The sequence below is a fragment of the Neovison vison genome, chromosome 1 (genome assembly GCF_020171115.1).
Source record: "Neovison vison isolate M4711 chromosome 1, ASM_NN_V1, whole genome shotgun sequence".
Classification (NCBI taxonomy): Eukaryota; Metazoa; Chordata; class Mammalia; order Carnivora; family Mustelidae; genus Neogale; species Neogale vison.
This window is the reverse complement of record NC_058091.1, coordinates 181,493,141-181,503,266: the sequence shown is the minus strand read 5'-3', so window position 1 is coordinate 181,503,266 and position 10,126 is coordinate 181,493,141. Positions and strand designations below refer to the sequence as shown.

At 39.6% G+C, this 10,126-nt stretch overlaps 1 non-coding gene across 1 annotated transcript; it reads left to right on the top strand.

The window, feature by feature from the left end:
* Positions 1 to 8,575: 8,575 nt before the first annotated feature.
* Positions 8,576 to 8,765, top strand: LOC122896800. The gene has a single exon (XR_006382436.1). It is a non-coding gene; the product is annotated as a U2 spliceosomal RNA (small nuclear RNA).
* The last annotated feature ends 1,361 nt before the right edge of the window (positions 8,766 to 10,126 follow it).

Here is a 10,126-nt window from a genome sequence, read left to right as displayed (position 1 = left end):
GGAACACTGAAAAAATAAAATACATTTTTAAAAAATGATTAGGACTGAATTTTGAGTTGTTTTTCAATGAGATTGTTTGGCTTGCAATAATCTATTTCTCCTCAGCCTCCTAGAGACGAAGAACTCCCTTATAAGGCCTTTGATAGATATTTTCAGGTTATTGGCATAGTTTTGAAAAAGGAAAAAAAAAATATCATTTACATGCAGTTCATAATTTGCATGGGTAATTTACATGACCCTGTTATCTCTGTGACTTCTTTGCCTGAATGTTTAGCCCGGTCTATCAATGTGAATTTATAACTATTTTAGGCATCACTGCTGGGAATTATGAAATATGGTAATCAATTATTTGAGTTCTAATTTGTCTAATTATAAACAAATCTATAAGGAAAATTATAAAGTAAGTTAATTTGATCATTTTTAACACTCTGTTTAATTTTCATCTAGACCTTTTTAAAAAATATAACCGATTTTAACATTCTGCCAAATGTTTTTCTGCATCTATTGAGATGATCATAATTTTTTTCCTTCATGTGGTTAATGTAGCTTGTTGCACTGATTGCTTTGTAGATGTTGAATAATCCCTGTATGCCTGACGTAAATCCCACTTGATCATCGTGTCTGATCCTTTGATTATACTGTTGAATTTGGTTTGTTAGTATTTTGTGGAAGACTTGCATCTATGCTCATCAGACATATTGGCCTATATTTTCTTATGAGGTCTTTGTCTGATTTTGGTATTGAGGAAAAGCTGGTCTCATCAACTGAGTTTGGAAATATTCCCTTCTCTTCTATTTTGTGGAAAAGTTTGAGAAGGATTGGTATCGAATCTTTAAATATTTGGTAGAATTCACCAGTGAAGCCACCTGGTCCTGAGCATTGGTGTGGTGGGAGGTTTTTGATTAATTTAGTCTCTTTACTAGTAATTGGTCTGTTCAGCTTCCCTATTTCTTCATGATTCAGTCTTGGCAGGTTGTTTATAGGAATTCATCCATTTTTTCTAGGTTGTCCAATTTTTTGGAGTAGAACTGCTTAGAGTAATCTCTTATGATCCTTTATATTTCTGCTCTATCAGTTGTAATGTCTCCTCTTTCATTTCTGATTTTACTTATTTGTGTCCTCTCTCTTTTTTTTTGCAGAGTCTAGCTAACGATTTGTCAATATTGTGTTATCTTCAAAAAAAAAAAAACCCACAGCTCTTTGTTTCATTGATCTTCTCTATTGTCTTTTTAGTGTCTATTTCAGTTAGTTCTACTCTAATCTTTGTTATTTCCTCCCTTCTTCTAACTCGGGGCTTTTTAGAAATTCTTCTTTTTCCTAGTTCCTTAAGATGCAAAGTTAAGTTATTTATTTGAGATCTTTCTTATTTTTTGATGTAGGCATTTATCAGTATAAATTTATGTACTTATCATTATGAATTTCCTACAATATTTTAAAATTCAGTCACTCTTTGGATATAGAAGCTCTGTGAAAAGGTGGATATGCCTAGTGATTTGTATGTGGGATGCGCTGGGCAGAGGGAATTCCCAGGAGCTAAGCTGTTGCTTGCCTGTCTTAGGGTCACAAACAACTTCTGTTTGTGTTTCAGCATTAGCTGGGTTCGCTAACATTTATTGCAGGCACCCTGCCCTCCCCTCCCACCCCAACCAGAGGGCCTGTGACTAAGCCAATGAGAGATCCCATATTTTTTTTCTGTCCTTGATGACAAAGAAAATGTGATCTCATTCTGTGGAGAATGTTCCTCCACCCTTTCAAGCGTACCGTCATATCCTCCATCCTTTCAAGTGTACCATCATATTTTCAGCATTTGGTTTTACATTCAGCCCCGAAACTTATTGCTGGATTCCTAGTGAAGTTCTACTGCCGGAAGCTTACATGAGGCAGAATGCTGATTTAGCTCCTAGGATGCGTAGAGCCATGTTGCCATGGTAACCAGCAGACAAACCTGAGAGAAGTCAGGCTACAGAGGAACTGTAGTCATCACCAAACAACAAATTAAAGGGAAATGTCTCACGAGAGATTTCTAATTATTACACATTTGTCCTTGCAACCAAACTGGAGTATGACGGAAATGGCATGCCTGGCCCAGGCATCTTTGGGTCACAAAATCATGGAAACTTTCCTCTGCTCCTGAGGGGAATTCCCTAGAGCCTCCTGCTGCCTTAAGGTATATTGAAATAGATTCTTAGATTGACCTTTTCCTTAGAGTTACCACCAAGTCCTTAGTAGTGATAACTAGAACGCTCTATAGCTTAAAGTAGTTTGGAGACAGCAAGGCCTTTTGAAAAAGTCTCACATCTGTGAGCCTGATAGCTAATAAACATCTGAGATTGTCCTCTGACATCTTGAAGAGATCGCCTTGATCTGTTCCTTCTTTATTTTTCCTTTTCTGCAGCCTTTTTAACATAAGCAAACTTACTTCAGTCACCCTTAACAGAAGAGGAATCCAAACTGATATGTTTCTATGCAAATATATGCAATTCAGGTTACAGGAAGACAGGCTTCCTGGACTCACAACGGTAACGTCTGTGTTTGCTCCTGAAGAGTGTGCTCAAGGTTACAAAGCTATCGCTACAGATTTACAATTTCCTGGGGAAACAGCTGTAGAAATCCTTTTCCTACTTTTAAATATGCTGAGATCAAGGCTGTCCAAGCCTTGAGACAAGGGAGGGAGGTGATAAATGAAGACACAGCATCCCATGAATAAAATTCAACTTGCCTTTGTTGAGAGAGCAGCTTCGACCTTCTTGCCGTCAGCCTGATCGGCAAAGGTGTCTGTGTTAGTCGAGCTCTTTAACGTATCTGTTCTGCTTTAATTCATATTTCTGAATGGCATATGCTGGATGCTGGCCTGAATCACCTTTGTTTTATTAAAGGTGCATTTAAGGTCAACTACCACTAACTGCATTGTTAAATATTGATTTAGCCATTTGAATTAATGTAATTTTCAGTCCTTTCCCTACTTAATGTATACCAGCAACCCTGTGACCCAGGCAGACAGAAGATCAATACATGGGTGTTCAGCTTGCATTGAGGCTGGCTTCACTGCCTTCTGTGCTTGCTTATTTTCCCATGGAACGGCTAAGTGTTCAAGAGAATGGACTACTGGCTTAGCTACTTATTTCCTGTGAAACTTCTGAATGATCTCATCTCTTGCATGATGTTTCTGACCTACTTTGTGTCAGTGTTTTTTAGGGTTCTGAACCCTTGGTTTCCCTTGCTAAGGGAAAAATAATATCAAGAAAGCAAAAAAATCCCCAAACCTGCAGCATTATAACAGCAAGGTCAGCACTACATGGATTCATAACATTCCAGAACCCGAAACAAAACTTAGAATTACTTCATTCAGCACTCTTATTTCATGGCCACAAAAGGGTTTAAAGGACTTTTCAGACTGCTGGGGTCCGAGCTAGAATCCTTGTCTTCCCCATTTCTCTTTGCATTGTACTTACCTCTAGTACATAGGATTTGTCTTCCTGTAAACTGGGGCAAAATATAGGGCTTTCATGATCATGTTCTTTAAAGACACCGTTGAATTCGGCCAAAGAGAGTTTGGTGTAAAATGAAATAGTTTATTTTAGCAAAGACCAAATAGAGATTCTGTCCTTAAAGAACTGCCATAGTAATATTGCCTTCTTCAGAAATTTTCAGTTTGGGGGCACCTGGGTGGCTCAGTTGGTTGAGCAACTGCCTTCAGCTCAGGTCATGATCCTGGAGTCCTGGGATTGATTCCCACATTGGGCTCCCTGCTCAGCAGGGAGTCTGCTTCTTCCTCTGACCATTTCCCCTCTCATGCTCTCTCTCTTTCAAGTAAATAAATAAAATCCTAATTAAAAAAAAAAAAAAGAAGAAGGGGCACCTGTGTGGCTCAGTGGGTTAAAACCTCTGCCTTCGGCTCAGGTCATGGTCTCAGGGTCCTGGAATCGAGCCCCGCAACGGGCTCTCTGCTCAGCAGGGAGTCTGCTTCCTCCTCTCTCTCTGCCTGCCTCTCTGCCTACTAGTGATCTCTCTCTGTCAAATAAATAAATAAAATCTTAAAAAAAAAAAAAGAAAATTTCAGTTTGGGGCTCTTATTACTACACAGTACTAACTGGTTTGACTCTTCTAATTTAACTTAAAGGTATAAGAACAAACTCTAATTTTGAGATCATGATCTGAAGTTGATAGATGTTCTTTTCCTGCCTAGCCTCCGTTTAAGCTTAGGGGTAGCATATCTGCTACCTGTACTAAAGGCCTGCCTAAGAATGTAGGAAGCATTTGAGGAAACAAAGCCAAGAAATTAAGACAGAGAAACCAAGCTCTGGTGATATCAGTGTCTGGATCGAGGCTTTCTTTCTTTCTTTTTCTTAAGATTTTTATTTATTTATTTGAGAGAGAACCTGCCCATGAGCAGGGGGAGGGGCAAAGGGAGAGGGAGAGAATCCTAAGCAGACACCAAGGCAAGTGCTGAGCCCCACTGAGGGCTCGAAACCCCAAGATCATGACCTAAGCCAAATCAAGGGTCAGATGCTTAACCAACTGAGCCATCGAGGTGCCCCAAATGCCTTCATTTTCTTAAGTTTTTTTTTTTTGTTTGTTTTGTTTTTTGAAAACCACAACCAAGAGTCTCAACTTGCTGGCTAATACATAAATGGGTTGGGTATTTGAGAAATACCCGGACCTTGATAGGTGTAGTGTCCAGTTTCTAAATCACGAAGACAGTTACACAGGAATTTCTTAGAGCCTTTCTACCTGTGTTAGAATAGGCCAGGAGATGGGTCTCTAGTAAATGTCTGTATCTAACATCTCTCCCTGTCTTCACTTTGTCTCTAGACAAACCCAGACCTGCAGTGTAAACATTGTAAACTGACATTCTGTTTTCAAAGCCCTTGCAGAGTGCCGACACCTTCTAGTGTTTAATAACGTCTTAATAATCGTGGGGTGTAAGAGTTGTTTCTATCCCAAAACTGAAATGGATTCTCCAGTAAGAAGGAAAGCACCGAAATTGAAAGTACGGGCTTTTAGTATGGGAGGCATCATTTCCGAGATTGGCCAAGGCTCTGAGTTTGCCAGTGACCCCTGACCACAGAGTGTTTCGGTGATGTTGTATAGCATGTTTAGCCATGTAGCTGACACTCATGCCCACATCTCTAACCTCATCCTTTCTCCGGCTCTGCCTTCCTCAGCCTCATCATGCACTTGCTAGTACCCTATCTCCTGTTTGCCAGTATCCTGGGAGATACTTTCTATTATTACTGGCTGTCCAGGGTCAAAAACTTGTCATGCTGACATGCTATTGGACAGTAGGTGTAGTTACAGACAGCCGAAGATGCAAGTTCATTTGCACCCACGTTCTCTGTGTGCAGGCAAGGTCTAGCAGCACTCCAGACCTGGTAGAGCTTAGCAAGGTAATTAGAAAAACAGAAGTTTAAACCAGGCAAGGAGAATTGAATTAACTGGAACAAACAAAATAAACAGAATCAAATCTTTTGTCTCAGTACCTGGTGACTCAGTGGAGCACAGGGATCAATGACAAAATCCACCCAGCTTTTTGACAGCATCTCTACCTGCTAAGAGTAGTAAACAGGTAGCAGATTGGAGTGTTCTGTCTCTTTGGGCGTTTTTATTCACATGACATAGAACTCCTTGCATACCCTCTCCAGTTACGTGCAATTAAATGACCTCACTCGTTGACATAAAGGAGGTTTGATACCTAAAAAGACATTAGGTATTGATGATTTTTTGTCTCTATGTGTCGGCTTTAGTGTACACAGAGCAAAAGCCTGTAAGAACCTAACGCGTCCGAATTATAAAATGTCTGGATGTGAAGTTCATAAAGCTGAAACTACTTTTTTTCTTAAACAAAGGCAGATGCTTTGTGTAGATGGATATCTCTTTCCTGTGTTCTAGGCATTTACTTTCATTTTTGAAACCCTTTTAAGTGCTACATGAGGCACATGGCCCTGGAGAGAAAAGAGATTAAAAACACCTTGGGGAATCTTAATTCCTTCTAAATCACTTTTTCCCCCTAAAAAAAAAAAAAAAGGAGTTGGTTTCGAATGAAATATGGAACCTTATCTACCTTATGAATAATCTCCTGTTTTTTCTCCCCTCTCACTGCCCCAGAGTTCCAGGGCTTGCTGATAGATAGGGGGTGATTAAAAATTCTCATCATGCCTATGTGCCTTGTACCCTCTCCTTTGTCATTCTGCAGTTGGTATCAAAGCTGTAGCATCTATGTTCTTTGAAGACTAAGCAGGTTGGACATGCAATTTAGATGAAAAACAATTACTCTGTGTTAGCTTGCTTTTGGCAAGAGTGTATTAAGGCTCATCTCATTGATGGGAAACAAAAGCTGTACTTCATCTTCATGAATTTCAAATGAGAGAGAGAGAGAGAGAGAAGGAAATAGTGAGTTTTCTGGCAGGAGGTTTTCTGCATAACCTTTCTCTGTCGAGTGGGTGTCTTTCTTGCTAGAATACCCTTAGCCTTGGCTTGGATAATAATGCGTTTCTCACCCTTGCACAGAAGGTGCAAATGATGGTGCCACTCAGCTAATGGGGAACCTTTGAAACACAAAAAGAAGACTAAACAGTTGAAGTGTGTGCTGTGGTGCCTTTTTTTTTTTTTTTTTTGATTTAGGAAAGAAAGAGAATGAACGGACACACTATACGGACACCTTTTGTTACAGATGTGTTTCCTTTTGAGAAAACAAGCCAACGAGAAGCATGCTTGTGGGCTAGCTATGTTTAAAGTGATATGGGACCCTTAAGAAACACCATATTATCTTCAAGGTCTCAGTTTGAAACTCTGAGTTCAGAGAGTTACATCAGATCCTCGACTTCTGAATAATGTGTTACATGTTGCTTGTGGCGCCAGAATGAGCTCTTGGCCTTGGCCCTGGAGGGAGACTGAGCCACATGGGATGGCAGGGCCCAGCCTCTCTCTTAGGAGGCCCATGCTCCCCAAGGACGCCACCCCATTCAAAAACACAAAGGACACATGGAAGACAGTGTTGAAAAGGAATAAAAGTCATCCAAGCCCAACAGGCTTTGTGCGTGTTTGTAGGAATGCATGTTAAGGAGAAACAGAGCTGGCCTCATGGGAGCACGACCTCTGTGGTCTCCCTGAGCTCTGTGCTGTTTGAGCGGTCTGCTGTCTCTCTTGAAATTTCCCCTTTGCCCTGGGCCCCACATCTTTTATATCTGGTCCTAAGGAAGAAAGAGACTTATCATAAAGGATAGAGGATGGAAAGGTGTTTTGGGGTGGATGCTGTCACTGCCCTCTGTCAGAATTTTCTAGACACAACCCTGGTGTACAGTTTTGCTAGTACAACCATGGAGTCAATGACTTCTGAGGGGAAGGCTCCGTGAATGGTCCTCGTCTGGAGATTTTTTCCCCCTTTTTCTTTCTTCTTTTTTTTTTTAATTTATTTATTTGACAGACAGAGATCCCAGGTAGGCAGAGAGGCAGGCAGAGAGAGAGAGATGGGAAGCAGGCTCCCTGGCGAGCAGGGAGCCTGACGTGGGGCTCGATCCCAGCACCCTGGGATCACAACCTGAGCCGAAGGCAGAGGTTTTAACCCACGGAGCCACCCAGGTGCCCCCCCCCCCTTTTCCTAAGAAAGTCTCGATTGCAGTTTAGGCTAGGAACAGATGTGTATTGCCATCTGGCATTTATGTTTTAAAGTTAAATCACAGATTTTCCTTATAGCCTATGGTCAAGTTGGCTAATGTTGGAGGTTTGGTAAAATTCTACTGAATCCCCTTCAATTTAAATGTATTATATAGGTGGAAAAAAGTGGTCAGGGACTTGATAAGATGTACCTTAGGATATTTTTGAGAAGCTATACAGCATAGAGCAAGGGCTTTACAATAAAAGAAAACTTGGCCTGAGTTCTTGCTCTGCCATTTGAAAGTATATCCTTTTAGGAAAGTAATTTTGCTGCATGAAGACTCGGCTTCCTCACCAATAAAATGGGGCTAAGAATATGACCTTTTAGGGATTGTGTCCCTGTATATTAAATAAAAATTATATTAAATAAAATATATTAAATATATTTTATTAAATAAACTTATTTTTAATTTAGTTATAATTTAATATATTATGACTTATAATTAATTTAAATTAATTTATTTAATATAATTATTTAATTATAAATTAAATAAATAAATTAAATAAAAATATAAAGTCATTAACACTGTTCAAGGCATGTCATGCAGGTTTTTTGTTTTTTTTTTTTTTAATTATTATTAGAGGTGTGCCTGGGTGGCTAGTGGGTTAAAGCCTTTGCCTTCAGTTCAGATCATGACCCCAAGGTCCTTGGATCAAGCCCTGCATTGGCATCAGACTTTCTGCTCAGCAGGGAGCCTGCTTCCCTTCCTCTCTCTCTGCCTGCCTCTCTGCCTGCTTGTGGTCTCTGTCAAATAAAGAAAGAAATAAAATCTTTTAAAAAAATTATTATTTTTTAATATAATTTTTGATTTTTTATTAACATATAATGTATTATTAGCCCAGGGGTGCAGGTCCATGAATTGCCAGGTTTATACACTTCACAGCACTCATCATAGTAAAAAAATTATTATTTTAACTATGTATCGCTTCTTGGCCTTTTGGCTAAGATCAAGTGTAGTATCTGTTCTTATCAGTTTAATATCTGATATATCCTCTATCTGAGGACAGTATATTAAATGGATTTTTGAGCGGGGAGATGGAAGAGGAGCTTCCTCTGTTCAATCCACACATTGACCTGGTAGTGCTGTATTTCCAGTAATGGTGCCCCCCCCCGCACTGGGGAAGTAACCAAGTGTCTAAAATCAGTCTGAGGGGCACCTATGTGTCTCGGTCCGTGCAGCATCTGGCTTTGACTCAGTTCATGATCCCGGGGTCCTGAGATCAAGCCCTGCATTGGGCAACCTGTTCAGTGAGGGAGTCTGCTTCTCCCCCACCCCCTCCCCCTGCTTGTGGTCTTTCTATCTGTCTGTCTGTGGAATAAAGGAATAAAATCTTCTAAAAAAATAAATAATTATTATAACTATGTCCATTTAGTTATTTACAGTAACTGGCTATTATTCTGTCTTCCTAATAGCAACCCCCTTCTCTGGACTATACTCACTAGTTAAAGCCCATATTCAAATGAGACTTCCTAAATGTGTGTAGAAAAGAAAACAATCAGGAAACTATAAACTCACTTTACTTAATTTTTAAGGTTATATATTTTTAAAGACTTTATTTATTTATTTAATACTACTTTCTGTTTATTGAGAATTTTGTTCACTCCTGAACAGTAAGCCTGCCAGTTGCAGTCCTACCACCAGGCATCTCCCTTGGAGGAGGTCCTGCTTCATGGAGAATATCACAGCTGTCACACGGAGACCTCTACTTTTCATCCTGTGAATGAGATTTTCTGAAGGATTTGGTGGGGTTTTTTTGTTTTTGTTTTTGTTTTATAAGTACAGGGTGTTTATGAATTCCTCATGCAAACTTAAAATTTGATAACTTGCATACACAGAAACAGATTGTAAGCACCTCCTGCAAACCCATTTTGGGGAGTTTTCCACACTCTCCAATTCAAATATTGAGACTTCAGCCCAAGGACCATCTTTAGTGATGTGTTATTCATTTGGGTTTCCTAAGCCCTTGAAAACATTCTCCATTTGGTCCTGCGTAATTTCGTAAACCACCTATCTGAGCGCAATCCTAACTAAATTTCTTCAGTGTGTGGTTTTGATGAGGAGACAGGTTTCTATAGGTCCCATTAAAAAAAAAATGAAGTCTGAAAAAGGAGGGGTGATGGAAAGTAGCCAGGTGGTTCATCCTGGTCTGTCTGTACATACTGTGAAAAGGACAGCATGGATGAGCGATTTACTATTTGAACTAAGATCACGCAGATAAGATGTACAATCCCAAATAATGAAATTGTCCTAATTTGGGGGCACATTTCATAACATCTCAAAGTAATACCATATAAACTGTGTGTATATTGTAGACAAGAGGATCAACGACTCACCTTTTCCTGAAAGCAGATACCAAATAAAATGAACATTAGTATTAATAACTTTCCATCCTTAAAATCTCAAATTGTATACTTGATAGTTACCTCATGTATAGATGTGTAGACCCCATCTCTTTAAACATACACACATAT